We start from the raw sequence: 20,311 nt of genomic DNA, 5'->3' as shown, positions 1-20,311 counted from the left end.
ATTTATATAGATAATATATATTATTATAAGATAAAAAAACATATTTAATGTTACGATAAGAACTTAATTAAAAGATAAAAATGAAATTTATTTATTTTTAAGAAAAAAATTTAAAGGAAATATAATATTAAAATTAAAATTGTTTTATAGAAGAAGGATGTCTTTCAACTAGATCATTCAATTTAACTAGAAATAATGATTCCTAATTGAGTAGTTTTGTCTGCCTTTATCTTTCTGTTATATCGTGTAGTGTTTTCCCCCTTTTCTTGTACATGGTCTCATCCTTAGTTACATTCCCAACACTACAAGAAAATTCATTAAATAGAAACTAATTTCAAATACAAGAAATGATTAGTTGTTATATTGACTAAGTTAGATACTATTTTAGATACTAAAAGGAATATTGATATCTAAATTAGTTTATATTATTAAGAAACAATTTCTAAACTGATATATAATTAGATACCAAGTTTTAGATATCAACTTTAAAATCTAAATAATTAACCGAAACACGTATCATTGGACTCAGTTCATGACCTCATAGTCTCTCGGTATCAGACATAAACCTAATAAGTTCAAGAAGTAATTCATTTTGAGACGTATCCTAGAAATTTTTTACCGGAACATATCATTGAGCTCGGCCATGACCTCATAAAAATTAAAATCAAATTTTACGTTTTTTATATATTTAATTTAAAAAAGAAGTTTTTAAGTACTTAAAAAAAAAAAGTAATATATTAAACATTAAAAAATTTGTTAGCTGATTTTAGAAGAAAACGCACATGCGGGATGTCACTTTACATGATCAGTAGATGATTAACGGTGTCGTGAACAAAATCATTCACGAATTCTCAATTGCCCATGCCGTGTTTAGCCAAAAAAATAGAACACAAATGATAAATGCATTCAACCATTGTGTTCCACTAATACCATTTCAAGAAAACCTGAACTTACTGTTGGCAAAAAAATCAATGCAAGTAAGTAAATAGATTGCAATAACTAGTTGCGAATTAGTTTTTTTTTATCAGCAATAAAAAATAAATAAATGGGAACCACTTCAGGGGTGATCCAACTTATACATAAAGAGCTAGCGTCTTACTAACATTTAACCAAGAAACACCTTCCAACTTAAATAAGGAACAACCAAACCAACTCAAGAAAGCATTAAACAACCAGTCTCATACAATCCACTGGGTTCAAAATCCAATTGGGATACGTAAAGGAATTAATTACAACAGGACTTTGCAAAAATCCAAGACCAAACATTTACCTGTACCAGTACAAATACCTCGAGCACATCTACCACGCCCCTGTCAAAGGTCACCGAGTTCCTATCAGTATCGGCTACCTAAAATAAATATTATATATTAAACATTAGTTAATTAGAAAAATTGATATTATATATTAAACATTCGTTAATTAGAAAAAGGCGGTGAATTTATAAAATTTAATTATATTAATAAATAATATTAGTTAATTCAACGTTAAATAAAATATATTTTTAATATTAATTTAATTTGTATTGATTTTATTGATAGTACTGATAATAATTTTAAAAAAATCTTGTATAATACCTCTATTTAAAATAAAGTAAAACAAAATAGAAAAAAAATTATAGTGGATAAAGAATATAAATATAAATAAAAGAAATAATATGAATAAAATAGACGAGAAGAATTATGTGGATGAATGAGATGACCTTATCAAATAATGCATCTATAATACAAACAAACACTGGACCAATTGAGACATCCCAAAATAAACGTATTTGTTTCACCCAATATTACTAAAAAAATCCAAGCATGGTCCATCTTTTGTATTTCATATAGTGGTCAATGACATCTCCATGACAAGTGCTTCCACCTAGAGTACCTCCATCTTATTTCATTTTCAAACCTAATCACATGGTTAACAAATATAATATAGAATTGTTGGCAAGATCTTAAACATGCCAGAGTGTTTTAGACCAAACAGAAAAGAAAAGTAGAGATATAATTCATAATACTATTGTAGAATAACAAATTATAAGTTAATGTTGCAAAAATGCACCATGTAAAGTGACTAGAATTATGAGCTCTTAAAACATCATTATGCAAAAATCTAAGTGAAAACAATCTTTTGAAACCTTATGCACAAAGAAATTAATTAGAAAGACTTGTAGTATGCTTTACTGTGTCGCCTTTCATTAGTAATACCTTAATTTGACTCATAAGTGTCTTATAAAAAGGATTTAATCCATGTATAATTATTCCACTAGGCTTCACATTTTCAAATTGCATTTTATGCATCTAGGTTAAATGTTTCTTTGTCCTCTGTTCCAGTTTTATTCTAATAACCAAATCAAACCTTGTTATTGTTATGAATTACCACAATTGACCCATGAATTCGAAGAGGGTGTTTTACATATTTTGCAGGTATTTCTAATAGTCTGATATGATACTATATGGCCCTATTAAAGACATGTTTTCCATTTAATTAACCATTGAACCTGATCTTCAACTTTATTCTTTAAATCTCATATATTGAAATTTTGTTATTTGACTACTTTTCACTTAGTTGTATTGTTGTCACCCACTATACTAGTTACCACTATATCTAAACACTTGAAAAAGATTTTACTTTAGTATGATTACTGTACAGATTTTTTGGGAAAATACACTATTCAAAGTACGAAAATATTGTCTTTGGAGATCTATTTCTAATCCACGCCCACACTTTCAATACTTTCAATTATGCGGTTTCAAAAATACATTGTTTATATGATCCCATATTCCTCTCATTAACATTATTTGTATTGTTTTCCATATTAAATCTCCTTTTGTAAATTGAAGTGGTGAAAATGATTTAGAATTCTTTTTATGTTCTACTATTTTAATACATATCCATTTGCGACATAGATACCAAATCCTACTCGATATCTTGCATTTCAAAAATAGGTGTTGGAAAATTTCTTCCAGTTCTTTTGTTTTTTTTATAGATGACACATAACTTACAAGGAATCATTGCCCTCCTAAATAGACCCTAATTATTATTCAAACTTAACCTCCTTATAAAATGTTTTACTTTTGGGATTGCACATGTTTTCCAAATTAATGTGTAAAATACATCTTCCTCACCACATATGTTGTTCCTCAAGCTCTTGTATGCAGACTTTATTGTATAATTTACTTATTCGTCTCCTATTTTTAATCATCTTGTCCATATAATTATGATGTGATCTTTGTTAGATCCTACATGAATGACTCAAATTGAGATCATTACCACTCAAATCAGTATCTCCTACATATCATACACCAGTCCCATTTGTTGTCGATTTACCCATTTCTAATACAATATATATCTTATGGATTAAATTATTGTATAACCTAAGATATTTTTCAGCCAATGTTCTTTCAATAACCCATCTATCTGTCCAAAATTTGATATTTTCTCCCCTCACTAGTGCAGGAAATACATTTTATGACGATTCAAACAAATATTTTTATGTCAATTTTAGAATCTTCATAGATACAAGCGGCATAGAAAGTCTGTGTTTTTTTATGTCAGACCTAAAGGAACTATCATAAAAAAATTCACTTTCTATGACGAATTTTTCTTTAACGTTCATAGAAAGTAACGCATTTTATGATAATTAAAAATTATATCTGTCATAAACAATATTAATTTCTATTACATATAATTTTTTAATTGTCATAGACAAATCAGACACATAAAATAGTATTTTTTTTATGACAAATTTAGCAATAACTATAATAGAAAAATGTATTTTTTAAATATTGTTTTGTGATATATTCATTTTTCTATTTATCTTGCATAATAAACACATTTCTCAAACAAATATTTTCAAAATAAAAAATTAACGATCTAGCACATAAATAATTATAAACTTAATTAAAAGATAATATGTTAAAGTTTATAAAAAATGTTAACTAGTTATAACATGATCATTTACTGTAAACATTTAAAAGTTAATATGTTGACGTTATTTTTTATTTATTTATGTTCATACATCTATGTTTTTTTTTTCTTTTCAATAATGTTATTTTAAAGGTGTTATATTAATACTATTAATTATGGCTTAATGAAATAAATGTTAGGAATAACTTAAAATTGTGAAAGAGTAGAAAAAAATATTTAAACTAAGAGGAATTAAAGGAGATACACGAGAAAGTGTATAAATTTTTATTAATTATAATAAAAATATTAATAAGTGAAAATTGGTATATATTTTACACACATATAAATTATATTCAAGTTATAAGTTATATATTGAGTGAACATTAAATTTTCAATTCCTTTCTATCACATTCATTTTCTCAAAAAAAAAAAAATTTGATAAACTCTCACTCATCAACTAAAGTCAAATATGTGGGAACCACTAGCATCAAATAAAACAAATATTTTATGGCAAGATGACAACATAAAATAAAATGGCAAAAGGAAGCATGTTGAAAGGTGAAGTATGAACAAAAAGTCACCCATGCACCAAAATAGCTCATAAAGCAAACAAAAATTATTGTAATCTAATTTTGAAATTGCAGAGCTATAGCAAGACTGTACAGGTTAGAGAGCTAGTAACAAAATCATTCACTGAATTCTCAATTATTCGGGACAAATTCATTTTGCACCATATCAATTTGAATATATATCCTATCATCCTTCAAATTTTCCAAAATTATTTTTTATTTTGGATTTGAAAATATGAAATTCAAAAACTACAAATCAAAATATCATTCCAGTTCATAAATAGTAATTCAAAATACAAAAAATACATTAAAAAAATCAAGAACACATCTTAAAATGTATTTTGGAAAAAAATTCCAAAACTCTGAAATGTGTTTCAAAAATATATTTTGAAAAAAAGTGTTTTGAAAGTATTTTTTATCTACACTCTCTTTTATTTAAGGGATATTTTCATCATTTTGTTGAGATATTTTCATTATTTCATAATAGCATTTTCATGATTTTGCAGGTATATTTTTTTTTTTCATTTTAGTACCCGTTTAGCCAAAAATATAAGAAAAATGACAAATGCATTCAATCAATGTGGTCCAGTATTATCACTTAAGAAAATCTGAACTTAATGGAACTTATTGTTGACAAAAAAAATCAGGTTAACGGCAAATAGTTGAGACGTTATTCACGTTTGTCTTGCATTAGTTAAAAAATAGATTTTTTAAAATTGACTTTTGTGTTCATCATTGATAATGAACGTCACTAAAGTCTACTATTCAAATATATCTTTTATTTATATATATATATATATATATATATATTAAACATTAATATACACTACAATAAATATAAGTTTTTCTTTACAAAAATTGAGTGATAAACATAATTTTATCACTATTTATATATTATTTCTAATTATTTTTTATTTTTCATAAATATTATAATAATGATAAAAATAAAAAATATCACAATAATTATATTAAAAAAATAAAATACACATATGATAAATAATTAATAAAAAAATTATATAATAAAATTATTTTTATATAATTAATATAAAATTTATTAAATAATTATAAATTAAAAATAAATTATTAATGGTTAGCATGTTAAATTATGTTTCAATAAATGACTCATACATTTATTCTAGTATATTTAATTGAAAACTTATAAGTATATATATATATATATATATATATATATATTAGTGAAAAAAATATTAAATTATTTAAATTTTGAATTTATGATTTTTTATAAATTAATGTTAAATAATGTAATTAAAACTGGTAAATATAAAAATTTGTGTATATTATTTGTGACTATTTTTAATTTGTCACAAAATTTCATCCAAAAATAAAAAAATATGCACATAATTATTTTATAAAATAATTTAGTTTTGCAAAAAATGAATGAATATTTATAAACTAATAATAATCTTATACTATTAATTTTTTATTATTATTATTATATCATTAGTAATTGTTAAAAAAATATTAATTTTGTTTTAAATTTGCACTACAAGCAAAAAGTGCTTTTAAAAACTAAATTTTTGGATTTTAAAATAATAAACAATTGTATCGAAAAATTTTAATACTATCAAGCAAGCAACAAGGGATGATGATGAATGCATAAAAAACTGTCACAAAGCAGCTTCATATTATAGTGTAAGGTCATAAAGAATGTTCTGTATCCAAAATTCACAAAGCCTTTAAGTTATAGCTAAAATGTTTGCCTCTATAATTGACCTTGCCACTGCATTTTACTCCTCCAAAAGACATATATATGTTGGGGTGGAACTTTCATCAATAATTGACTCCCATTATTTGGATTTTAGTTGGACATTGAATAATAATTTGTAGAAGATAGTGCACATAATCGTATAATCGTCTGTAATTCACGAGGAACCTAAGTCAAATTTTTCACAATTTAGGATGAGTCAAGCTTCTGTTTCGGTTAACGAAGTTTGGGGTACAATTTGGGTTGACATTGTGAGCGAAATCTGGAAACATAGGAACTCGGTCATCTTCAATAGAGGTGTGGCAGATGTGTCTGAAGTGTTCGCTTCGGTGCAAGTAAAGGTATGGTCTTGGATTTATGCAAAGTCTCGTTCTGCTTATTTCCCTTATTCTAGTTGAGTTTTAAATCCTCTGGCTTGTATGAGGTTGATTCATTAATTGGTTAGTGTTGGTATAGTTATCCTTTTGCTAATTTGGTAGGCGTTCAGATTTGTGTCAAATATTTCTGTATAAGGGTTGAACCATCCCTGAGATAATTCCTATTTATTTATTTATTTTTATTTCTGATAAAAAAAAATTAATGTTCCCTCAAGCATTTTAGTTGGACATTGAATAATAATTTGTTTTTAGAATTTGCAGAGTTAAAAACTTAATTCAAAACCATTCCTTTTAATGATTGCATTCATGTATATCCTGGGTCCATTATGCGACAAAAAACTTGGTCGTGTATCAAAGCAATTATATTTAGCAGATATGAAACCAACATTACCTAATTATTTTATTAATCAGAATCATGATAAGGGAAGATTATGACAACTAGAGTAATCTTGGCTGCACTGCTTTAAATGCATTATTATCGAGCGCATGGTCATTGTTTATGGACTCGTGTCATAAAGTAGTGTCCTAAGTATGATCCTCCTATTATATATCAACCTAATACGTTTCTAATTTCTAATTCAAACAATATCTTCCTTGATAATGAGCTACCTTTTGTTGTGGTCCAAAAGTAAAATCCATAGGGTTTCTTCTTCAGAAGCTTCTTGCTAATATTCTACTTATTGCTTATCTGTTAGGTTTTCATTGGATTTGGATATTGCAGCTTCAAAAATTATTATTCCTACTGATTTTTGTCCAGACAATACCCATGATTCACACAGGTGGATACTCCGGATGTGTTAAAAACTATAAAATATGTATTCAGGACACGACCAACAGCAGGAATCAGCTGAGGATAATATGTACCTGCGATTTGATTTGGTCTTAAGGGATATAACAATGACCTTAACATTCAAAATGAAAAACAGAAAATAAATCATAACAACTAAAATAAAAGATAATAGTTGATTACATTTATTTGTGTGTTGTTAGTGTGTGTCACAAAACAATTCTAATATAGTGGGAGGAATTCTATTTATTTTTGTCTAAAAAATAAAATAAATTTCACACACTTTCTATATTATATATATAGATGTTATAAAAAAAAATAATTAGAAAACAAATTATCAATATTATATTATTTATGATGAAAAATGTTAATAAATTTATATGTGTGCGTGATCCTCCAAAACCTCCACGGAGACTTTATTTATTTTTTCCAAAACATTTGTATATAATTATCGGTAGATAATTATTATTTTTTTAGTAAAATAATAAAATATATATAATCATATTTATTGTTAATATACCATCAACACCTATTTCTAAATAAAATAACTACCATTTTATTTATTAACATTCATTTCTTGCCACCAGAAACATAAATATTGCAGCATATATTTTATGGAGGAACATGTCTCTTCTATATCCTAATGAATTTTTAGTGATTACTTTCTGAAAAGATTTTAGTAACAAATTGTGAGAGTTCCGTGAATAGTCATAATCTTTTTTATTATATCAAACTATATATTTATTTTTGTTAAAAAAATTAATATATAATTACACTTTAATTTTAAATTTATTAAATTAAATTAAATTAATAAATATAATTATATATTACTATATTAATTAAGTTTTTACTATAAAATAACTTTTTACGTGAATTTCACGCTCTTTAAAATATTACTAGTGCAAAAAAGACTTTTTATGACAGTTCTATAGGACTTTGTATTACGGTTTTGATGAGGACATATAATCCAGAGTTATACAAACTTTGCACTTTCTACGTCGGTTGAAAAACTGACATAGTAAGTTGACTTATTATGATTGTTCTCTATAAATCACCATAAAATATACAAAATATCTGTCATAATATGTTTAGACAAAACTTTCTATGACTCGTATTTCTACAATCGTTAAAGAAAATACGACTTACTGTGATGATTCTCATAAAAAACGTCATAGTAAGTGATTTTCTATAACAAATATTATTACACCCGTCATAATAAATAAAACCTTTTATGTCATCTATTACCACAACCATCATAGTAAGTTTGCTTTTTTTTTAAATATTGTTTTATCAATTTTCCAGCATTCAATAGTAACAATAATTTGCATATAAATTTCACACAAACTCATTCATTGATCAATTTATCCAAATAATTGCATAAAATTTATAGAAAAATATTTTCATTGATCAAATTTTCTCCATTCATTAATAACAATCACCTGTATATCAATGTTTCTAGGCAATTGCATACAATTTTCAAACAAACTTAATCATTGATCAATTTTACTCTATTCATTGATAACAATCACCTGCATATCAATATTATCCAGACAATTGCATACAATTTACAGACAAACTCATTCATCGATTAATAAACTAACGAAATTTACATCTTATCAAAAACACTTAAGGAGAATGAAGCCCAATGCATTCTAATGTCTTCTATATCTTTATCCTTAAATGAAGATGGATCGTTGAATAACTATAAAAAAAATTTACTTAATCAATAAAAAGTGAAATTCACTAAATAATTAAGGTATTTGAGTAATTTTTTTATTACCTTTCTTCATGAGTCAGAAATGTTTGCAGATATGATTGTGTGCATGTACTTCATTACATGATATCCACACTTATAGCTTCCTGATTGATGTAAACACTTCAAATTAAAACACAAATATAAAATATTTTATATCATAATTAAATAGTGGTAAGATGAATAAGTTACATTAGGTGAAATTAATTGTATATTCTTCCTAACTACATGTGGAAGGCCTTGCAATCTCGAATGAGCCTTCAAAGCCCTATAAAAAGTTAGACATTCGCTAATTGATATTAATCATGAGGTAGGAAATATAATATTTTTTACCATTGATAATTCTGCAAGATTTGTCACCAAATTCAACGTATTCTTTCTTGTATTCATGGTTGTTTGCCTTTCAATTATTTAAGAGTACCAATTTTTGTTGGTGCTCAAAAGTGTCGATTTCTTCAACCTTAGGCTGATAAAGTCAAATTGAAGCTATCATCTTGGAAAGGTAAATCTCTTAGCCTGATGGGTCGGATTCAATTGATCAATACGGTGATTACTCGATTTCTAACTTATAACTTTAATATGTATAAATGGCCTATTTCACTTCTTAACCAAGTTAAGCAGTGGTGTCAAAATTTTATTTGGACTGGTGATATCCTGAAAAAAAAAAAAAAAAAAAAAACATAGTCACCGTGAATTGGGATACTATTTGTTCTCCTCTTAAGAATGGAGGTTTGAAGATTATTAATCTTCGTCATGAAAATAATGCATATCTTCTTAAACTTGCTTGGAACTTTGCTTATAGCAACAATCCTTGGTCTTTGCTCCTGAAAGTCAGGGTTCTTAAAATTAAAATACGAGTTTAAAATGGTTTATAGATCCTCATCTCTTTGGCCTGGAATTAAGCAGTTTTATTCTACTATCCTTGATTATATTTCTTGGATTGTTGGTACATGTACTTTTATTAATTTCTGGAATGATAAATAGTCTTCTACTACTTCTTTAACAAATATTGCAGAGTTATCTGATGGTGCTAGCATTCTGGATACAGTCTCTCGGTTTTGGGCAGGTTGTGATTGGAATATTCCTTTGTCTTTACAGTAGATGCCTCATTTTTTTAATCATATCATGGTTAGGGAGGAACATGATTTATCTAATTGGATTCTAGATGAGTCTAGTCGTTTAACTCTTAAATCGGCTAAGACTTTTTTCTTGGAACCAGGAGTTCCTTGTGGTTGAGGTAAATTCATTTGGTCTTCATCTATTCCACCTTCCAAAACTCTAGTACACTGGAAAGTTTTTCGTGGGCAACTTCCTACAGATCAACATATTTAGAATAAAAGTTTGCATATATGTTCTATGAGTACGGTTTGTGAAAAGCATGAGGAATCTATTCTACATTTTTTTTAATGTTCTAATGCTTGCATATTTGGAGTTGGGTTCGACAGATATTTCTTACTTTTCATTTCTCTAATAAGGATTATCTTCTTTCTTTTATTAAGAGTGATGGTAGTCCTTTGGTTAAATTGATTATGCTTGTTGTGATAACTTTTTCTATTTGGATACGACATATGAGGAATTTTGCTAGATTTCAGGATAAGATTGAGGTTTCTAAGGTTATTTCGGTAATTAAAGACTTAACTTGCCTAGTGGGAAATTCGTCCGATGAAGAATGATATGTTGGATTTCAATGTGATTAAGTTTTTTGGTATTAATACTCGTAGTGGTAAAGTTCTTCGTCCTCTTCCTGTTAGATGAGAGTTTCCTTCACCAAGCTGAGTTAAAATTAACACTGATAGGGCTGTTAGGGGTATCCTGGTCTTGCTACTTGTGAAGCTATTTTCTGTGGGAGTATGGGATAGTTTTTTGGTGCTTTCTCTGTGTTTCTTGGAGTTCAAACTGTTATGGTTGCTGAGTTTTATGAAGTTATACATGCTATGGAGAAAGCTCAAAAGATGAGGCTTATTAATGTCTGACTTGAATGTGATTCTGCCTTGGTTTGTGTTGCGTTTACTGCTAGGACTAATGTTATGTGGATGCTTTATAATCGATGGAATACATGTCTTAATTACTGTCAAAAAATCAGGTTTAGAGTTACTCATATTTTTCGTGAAGGAAATGCATGTTCAAATAGGTTGGCTAATTTAGGATTTATTCATAGAGAAACATTTCATTGGTATAATAGATTTTCATTGTTATTAAAATGTTTTTGTCCCTCTTAAATGTTCAATTTTTTTTTTATCTCTAGTAATCTTTGTAACTTTTTCATTTGTAATAAATTTATTATTGCTTTGGTTTAAAAAAAACCTAATTTCAGTGTTTAAAGAGCCATGCAAACATATTTAGAGACATAAACAAAATTTAAATTTATAACAAACAAAAGAGTTTAAAAAAAAAATATTAGGAAGTGAGTTAACAAACTTAAGGAAATAAAAAAAAAACATTTTATTGTTAAGAAAGTCAACTAGCAGTGATTGAATTAAATGATTTTTATAGTGTCAAATCATGTATTATTTGTAATAAAACTTTCGCTTAATTATTTGTACACTCGATAAAGTTCTATCATATAAATACCTAATTTAATTCGTGAATGATTGAGACTGGGTAACATTTTCCTGAATAATTTTTTTATGAAAATTAGCATTTTAATATTACACCATCTAAGTTATATGCTGATAAAGTTAAAAGTGTCACTATCTAAAAAAACTTAAATACAAGAAAATATATTAATTAAGAACAAGTTTGTATAAAATGTTAATTAATGAACCATTGTAGTTGTTCAAATCATTTAGCAGTCAAATTGAGTATTTATTTCATATATTTGTTAATTTTTCTACAATAATTCTATCAAACTTTACTAAATCGTTTAATAATAGTTTTTCTTCCACTTTTCATCTTCAAAAATATTAGTCATATATTTGTCAATTACAATCATCACAATTGGTGTTAGTGAGGGTAAATCAGTAGTTTACATGGCAAAATACAAAGGAGTTGAGTATCAAAGTGTTGAACACTATAGTTGAATCTGAACCATTAATTATCAGTAGTCTCTTCCCGTCAAAAGTGAGAACCGCCAGGATAATTAGTTGATATATACTTTGACAAAAAATATTCTTCCACATGGATTTGGTAATAAAATAAGTCTAATTGAAAGGTTGACTGGCCAAAGCCAATGCACCGAGAGGGTCTGATGGCAGAACCCCCAGTCACACACAACTCCATAATAAGGAGGATAAAGACTTAAAGGTTGTTTATTAATTTAATTGTAAAAATGGGTCTAATTGGACTTTTGTTAATTTTTGAAGACCCAATCAAGAGGAAAACTCTAGGGTGAAGGAATGTACAAACATATCAAAGAAGACCTCCAACTAATCAAAAGATAAACTAGAGCTTTGGTCAAAGGAACACAAGAAGACTGAGTTTATGTTAACTAGTCAACATTATTTATGGGGCAAACTTTAGCTTAAATAAATTGTATAAAGTTGTTTAGGATTTCATGGGCCATGTATTGGACCTAGTAGCATAAAATAATTGGACCCAAATATTTGGGCCAAGTAGCATAGATTTTAAGGTTTGTATTTGGGCCAATAGTAAAATAGGTCTAGTTAGGGTTAAAAGTGACTAGTTGAGGTAACAGTTGGGCTTCTTTAAGCCCAATGTAACCCTAAAACATCTAGGGTATATTGGAGAAGGAAAATCACCTTGGCATGAAGCACATGGATGTCCACATGGCAACCTAGGAGTGGAGAGGATTTGGAATGGAAGGTTTGAGCTCAACATGCAAAGCATGACTCCACATGACACCTTCTCATTGGAGAGATTTATTTTTAATTTTCAAATTTTGGCTCCAAAATGTTCAACCCTCTCTCTTATAAATTGAGGTGCTTGACTCTCATTTTCTAAGATTAATGAATGAGTGAAATTGCTGCTAAAGTTGCTAGTCGAATTCTCACTCTTGTCTTGCCTTCTTAGGATAAACACTTTAGTCTTCTTCTCCACCTAGCTCAAGTGATATGACCCAACCAATCACTCACCATACCTAGCATGCACCTTCAAGGAATCCATAGCTCTATATGATTCATCCATGTTCATCTCATCCATCGAAGCTTCCGCAAATCCTCCAAAAATTTAACAAATCAATTCGGTTGAAGGCACAATCCATGATTTGGTATCATGAGCCATGGTTCTTCAAGAGCTAAGTGTGTCTTCTCTTCTTTTATTTTATTTTTGTGTTCTTTCTTATTCTGTGTTGTTCATCATCTTACCTTGATTGTCTTTATGTTACTGTTTTTAATTTTGGTATATGTTGTTGTTTGAAAATTCTAATCGATGCATTTGGTTCAAATTGATCTTGAGCTTCCGTTTTCAAAATTTTATAGGATTCTATTGAGTAATTGTATGTGTTGTTCTGTTTTTTATTTTAATTGAGTCTTCTTGATATTTCAATCGGTGCATAATTTTTGGTTTGAGTCATTTTAAATTTTTTAATCCAATTCACTTTTGTCAAGTTATGTTTCTTCCACAATGTCATCAATTCCAAGTGGTACTGATTGTTTCTTGATTTGGTTGCTTGTTTTCATTTGAGTGCAGTTTTATATTTATGTATTTGAGCTTTTGGTGCATTTTTATTTTCAGATTTGAGTTTATGTTTGTGTGTTAGATCCATACAAGTTCATATACATCAATTTCATTGTGTCTTTGAAGTTTTTCAATTCTGTTTTTAATTCCAGTGTAGGTTTCCTCTATCACTGAATCTATGCTGGTTGAAAACGTTTGTGAAAATTAATTTCGTTGGTGAAAAATTCTAAGATTCGGTATTTGAACAGTTTAAAGTGTTAAAAAAAGTTAAAAAAAGAAGTGTATCAAAATTCAAAATACAAAAAAAAACGATAATGAAATATGCACAAAGTACAAAATTCTGACTCTGAGAAAAAAAAGTGAAGCGACAATGATTTTGAAAAATTTATCACAACTAATTGGCGCACTGTTTTGGTACAATTACAGTGCCTAATTTGAGTTAAGACATTGAGTTTTCTGTGGTTTAAATTTCACATTGAAATTTGAAATATTCGACTCAACATAAAATTTTAAAGTTACGCAAATTTTTTACACAAAATTCCAATAGTACTATTTTTTGTTTTCTTCATCCAATTCTAGTACCATTCTCTAGGTTCAATTTGTGTACTACCTTTTCTTGAGTACCTTTAATTTTTTTTGTCAATTTTATTGAATACTCTTTCAAGTCTTGTCATATATCAATTCCCTTTGCTGTGGTCCAATTTTTTAATTGAGCTTTTGTTGCTTTAAACGTGTTTGATCTCTTTCTTGGTGGAAGCAGTTCAAAAAGTGCCTTGGTGAGTAGTGGAGCTGAAATTTTTGGTGAGAGTTATATCACTGAAGAGGTGCATATTTGAATACTCAAAGTTGAATATCCTAAAGAGGTATAACAAGGGGACAAAAACAAGCTAGCATAAAAATATACACAAAGGAATTACAAAAAGAAGGAGTGCATAGATTAGGTCTCAAAATTTTTGTGCTTCAAAATTTGTTGATTTAATTTTCATTGTATTTTCTGTGAGTTGTATCTTGCAAAACTGTGATCAATTAGTGGATTAATTTCGGATTAGACGGTGAGTGTGTCTTCAATGGTTCTAACTGCCTAGAAGCCTCACCTTAGGATCACCTAGTTTAAAGCTTTCTAGTTAACAATTTTCAATTGTGTTTGTGTTTATTGCTTTGCATTTTGTTTTATTGCATAAAATTTTGCTTTCATCTTTGATTGTGCTCTAAGTGAATTACTTAGAGAAAGGTTTGTGAAAGTTTTGAGGGATAGAATCTGGCTAGGAAAGGTTTGGTACTTAAGTGGTCCACATCCCTTTCTTGGGAATCTACCTACATTACTCCACCTATCTTTCTTGTGGTAAATTGCTTTAACACATAACTTTAAACATGTATTCTCATTCTTCTATTCCTAGTGAAAGTGATAGAAAGTCTATAAAATCTCTTTTAAAACAATTAGCCCACGACTTTCAATCACTCTTACATAGCAAATGCAACACGAGGCCCAAATCTTAGAAGATAAAAAAGAAAGGGATGCTCATCTTGCTATATTAGAAGAAAAGTTGAAAGTTGTTAAAGAAAAGGATGAATACATCAAAATAATAAAAAGATCTTCACATGCATCTACCTCTAGGTTGAGAGATTCATATGGTGAGGAAAGCCTTAGAATGAATGAATATTATCAACCTCAACCTAGGAGAGTTAGAAGGGAAAACCCAAAGGAGACTAGGGTAGATTTGCCTCATTTCTATGGGAAAGAAAATGTTGAAACATATTTAGATTGAGAGATGAAGGTAGAATAACTTTTTTCCTGCCACCATGTGAGTGAGGAAAGAAAAGTACCCCTAGCCACCTTAAGTTTTCAAGGTAACACTATGTATTGGTGGACTGCCCTTGAGAGAGAAAGGTGCCTCCATAAGGACCCTCCCATAAAGTATTGGAATGATGTTAGGGGAGCCTTGAGATGCCGCCATATTCCTTCCTATTACAATAGGGAGTTAATGGACAAACTCCAACGACTCCAACAAAAGAGCATGAGTGGAGAGGAATATAGGCAGAAAATGGAGCTATACATGATGAGAGCCTCAATTAGGGAGGAAGAAACCAGCACTATAGCAAGGTTTTTAAGTGGTGTGAATCTTGAGATTAGGAATAAAGTGGAACTTTTGCCCTATAGGGATGATCCAACTTTGTATCAAAGTTGAGCAACAAAATTTGAGAAAAGGATCAAGTCACAAGGAAAGTTCTTACTCTAACTTTTATCCTAAGAGAGAGCATAGAAGAGAAAGGAAGGATAGTGTTTCAAAAGAAAAACCTAAGGAAACTCCCAAGAGTGTAGGAAAAGATGTCTCCAACTCACAAACCCGCAATAGAGACATACAATGTTTTAAATGTCTTGGTAGAGGTCACATAGCATCCTAATGTCCAAATAGGAAAACTGTGATCCTAAGAGGGAAGGATGAGTATAGTAGCCAAGAATATGAGTCTAGTGGGGGAGAGGAAAAAGAAAACAGTGAGGGGGCATATCCCTGTGAGGGAGAACTAATGATGATCCGGAGAACCCTCAACAACCACCCTAGTGTGAACCAAGAGACACAAAGAGAGAACATTTTCCATACAAGATACAAAGTTTTAGAAAATGTTTGTTCTCTCATTGTGAATAGTGGCTCTTGTTGCAATTGTTGTAGCACTAGGATGGTTGAGAAGCTAAATCTACCATTAATACCTCATCCTAGATCTTACAAACTTCAATGGATAAATGAAGATGGGGAATTAATTGTGGACAAGCGAGTGAAAGTCAAACTTTCTGTGGGAAACTATAAAGATGAAGTTTTATGTGATGTAGTTCCCATGGAAGCTTGTCATAACTTATTGGGAAAACCATGTCAATTTGATAAGAAAACTATGCATAATGGTCTTACCAACGAGATTACTTTCACTCATAAGGAAAAGAAGTTTGTACTTTATCCTTTAACACCCTCACAAGTGATAAAGGACCAAGTACAAATGAAACAAAAAAGAGAAGATGAGAAAAAAAGAAAAATTAAAGAAAAAAAAAACATAGAACATCCAAAAAAACCTGGAAAAAGAAAGGAAATGGTATATATATGAAAAATTGGGTTGGGCCAAAAAGGAAACAATCATAGAGATGAGGAACATAGTCATAGAAGAAAGAATTATAACCCTCATTATCAAAAAAAAGGAAGGGATGTGTTTTGAGCCTAGAAGTTTATAATATTCTATAGAGCCTAAAGTATACATTCCTTACTTTGATGGAAATAAAAATGTTGAAGCATATTTAGAATGGGAGACAAAGGTTGATCAAATCTTTGAAAAACACCAATTGGATGAGTTTAGCAGATTTCCATGGCTACCCTAAGTTTTCAAGAATATGCTAGGTCTTGGTGGACACAAAGGGAAGTTGATGTTAGAATTGGCAGAAAATCAGAAGTATTGAATTGGGATGAATTGAAGATGTGTATGAGAAGAAAATTTGATCTGCCTTCATATGTGAAAAAGAAGAAGCTTAGAGAAGAAATGAATGAGCTTGTAGAAAAAGGAAGAAACTTTATAAATGGAGAGAACAAATATGTAAGAGAAAAAGAATTTAGAGAAAAATTACAAGCTCTTAGAGAAAGAAAGATACAGGAAAAAAAAAGAGAGAAAAAAGTTAAAGGAAAATCCTTTTCCTGGAGTTGAACTAGACATTGGCATACATTCTTCTTCTATAGAAAACCCTTGTGAGAAGATGCTTGAAGACAAATCTGTGTATGGAGCTAAACCAGATATAGATATAAACCTTTCCTCCATAGAAAAGCCAAGTGAAGGGTTGTTTGAAAAAGAAGAAGAGGAATCTAGAAAGAATGAGAAGTATCTTACAACACCTCCTATAAGTATAGTGGAAAAAGAATCTTTAAAGAGGGATTGCAATACTTTGAACTATCCTTTTCCTTTGAATCATAATTCTTACTCTTATTCTCAAAAATCACAAAAACATTTTTGGAAAGGGCCCTATTTATTTCCAATAAAACTTTTATAAAAATAGCAAAGGGCCTTATTTCCTTACTATTTTATTTGAATACACTAGTCTTAATTTCCTTATCTCACTTTTCTTTGATGTTTATTGTAAGTTAATATTTGATCCTGAAGGATAAGCATAGTATTCAAAACAGGAATAACGTTGTTGTTCGAGATCAACCTAGTAGATCTGAGGACAGACCCTCTCAAGAAGGAGGGGATGATGGCATAGCCCTAGCAACACACAACCCCATAACAATGAGGATGAAGACTTAGAGATTGTTTATTGATTTAATTGCAAATATGGGTCTAATTGAACTTTTGTTTATTTTTGTAGGCCCAATCAAGATGACAACTCTAGGGTGAAAGAATGTACAAACATATTAAAAAAGACCCCCAACTCATCAAAATATAAACTAGAGTTTTGGTCAGAGGAACACAAGAAGACTGAGTTTATGCTGACTAGTCAACATTATTTGTGGGGCAAGCTTTAGCTTAAATAAATTGTATAAAGTTGTTTAGGATTTCATGGGCCATGTATTGGGCCTAGTAGCATAAAATAACTGGACCAAATATTTGAGCCAAGTAGCATAGGTTTTTGAGCTTGTATTTAGGCCATTAGTAAAATAGGTCTAGTTAGGATTAAAAGTGACTAGTTAGGATAACAATTGAGCTTCTTTGAACTTGATGTAATCCTAAAACGTCTAGGGTATATTGGAGAATGAAAATCACCTTGGCATGGAGAACATGAATGTCCACATAACAACCTAGGAGTGGAGAAGATTTGGCATGGAAGGTGCTTGACTCACATTTTCTAAGATTAATAAATGAGTGAAATTGTTGCCAAAGTTGCTAGCCAAATTCTCACTCTTGTTTTGCCTTCTTAGGATAGACACTTTAGTCTTCTTCTCCACCTAGCTCAAGTAATATGGCACAATCAATCTAAAGTGTCTCTTTTTATTCTTGAGAATCATGCAACCACTTTTTTACAAGATCCCATTCTCGCATGCCAACTTGCACTCCCTGGTCCGGAGACAAGTCACGAAATTGGGATCCTTCTATAGCTACACCCCCCTCCGTAAGTATGCCACATTCTTTAGCTATAGCTTTTCACTGTATTTATGTTATCACCGGTAACCATGCGGACAGTTATTCCAGCAGCTAAGCAAGTTTGAACAGATCTTAACCCCAGGGCGCACAGGATCCTTGATTCCCACAATGACTATCAGAGTATAACCATCTTCAGGGATGCTGGTTTCCCCTAGGGATTCATTTACATCTTTAGCAGCTAAACAAAGAGTTCGCAAAGCTTCAGAGGCAAAGCCATTTATAATGTCAGAGACATTCTTTGCCTGCTCATCAGAAAAATCAACAACTGTTCCATTAGGATCAATAACTTTGTTACACAATTTTAACACTATTTTTGAAACACCTTTGCAAAAAGCTTGGACACCTCCATCAAGAAGACCTACTAGCACAGACATCTTCTTTCGGAATGAATTGAAAGGCTCAACCTTAAGTATCTTATATGTTGCACGTTGTGCATCAAAATCGCCATCTGAAAGCAAGCCAAATTCCAATAATGTTGATTCTGTTGGTATTCCCAATATTGTTGTATTTCCATCATTTTCCTTAACTACTTCAGAAGAAGTATTTTGGAATATAGCTCGCAAAATGACAGTAAAAATTCAGGAATGATATTTCACAAGGGAACTTAACTTAGGCACAATTAAAGGCATACATACATGGTAGTACATCAACAAATTAAGCAATCGTGCCAACCTCTGCCAACGCAAGCATAAACATCACTATTCAAGGCAAATTAAAAAAAAAAAAGACAGAATAAATCTTCTAAGCACCAGAAAAAGAGTAATAAAATTCATAATGTGCGAGCCAAATAAAACAACACCAGTTAAAATAACAAAAGTTGATTCCACATGTGTACCTATTTGTCAGCATTAGACCCTTCCACCATTCAAACCGATTTAATAGGACCGAACTTGAATAGTTGTAAACCAAAAAAAGCACAACAATATTTCAAATACTGCAACCAAAAATAAAGACATCACTATCACAACAACATTGGTCGCATTCTTCATCACTAAGTTAACACACGAAAAAAAATAAAGAATCTAGCGAGATTAAAAAAACAGAAACAAACCTGGATATCTGTAAGATAAGCATTGAGAACAATATGGTTAGATTCGTTCTGAATTTGAAGAACGTTACCAGCGAACACAACAACCCCCCGCAAAGCAAAAGATGAAGAAGAAGAAGAAAACTCGAACTCGAACGCTAACGTGAACTCTCACTGCTTCGTCTTCTGCCCCACCAAAACCTCCATTTCAATGAATCACATAAACAATTAGTGAAATGAAGTGTGCAAAACTCACACGATAGAAGTACCGAGAATTCCTTGTCGAGTTTTCTTTCTGCCACCGAAACGCTCGCCACTACCATGTGCGAAATGGATGACGACGCCACTGTCTCGGAACCGAGGAACAACGTCATTGGGGAGGATTTGAGAACAAAGAATTTGCATCAAGTCAAAAAATCTCTCGGATTCGTGAACCCTAACGGGAAGAAGAGAATGAGTTAATTGTTAGGATTCAAAAAATTTGATAGAAT

At 30.0% G+C, this 20,311-nt stretch overlaps 1 long non-coding RNA gene and 1 pseudogene across 1 annotated transcript; one reads left to right on the top strand and one right to left on the bottom strand.

The window, feature by feature from the left end:
• Positions 1-15,186: 15,186 nt before the first annotated feature.
• On the top strand, positions 15,187-17,959 carry LOC150023050 (uncharacterized; annotated as a pseudogene).
• Positions 17,960-19,532: 1,573 nt separating this feature from the next.
• LOC137818032 (uncharacterized) lies at positions 19,533-20,311 on the bottom strand. Its single transcript, XR_011082030.2, has 3 exons — positions 20,090-20,311; positions 19,845-20,006; positions 19,533-19,727 (listed from the first exon to the last, which is right to left on the bottom strand). It is a non-coding gene; the product is annotated as an uncharacterized LOC137818032 (long non-coding RNA).

Source organism: Phaseolus vulgaris, chromosome 11, assembly GCF_051622355.1.
Source record: "Phaseolus vulgaris cultivar YP4 chromosome 11, ASM5162235v1, whole genome shotgun sequence".
Lineage (NCBI taxonomy): Eukaryota > Viridiplantae > Streptophyta > Magnoliopsida > Fabales > Fabaceae > Phaseolus > Phaseolus vulgaris.
This window is presented reverse-complemented; position numbering and strand designations above follow the sequence as displayed.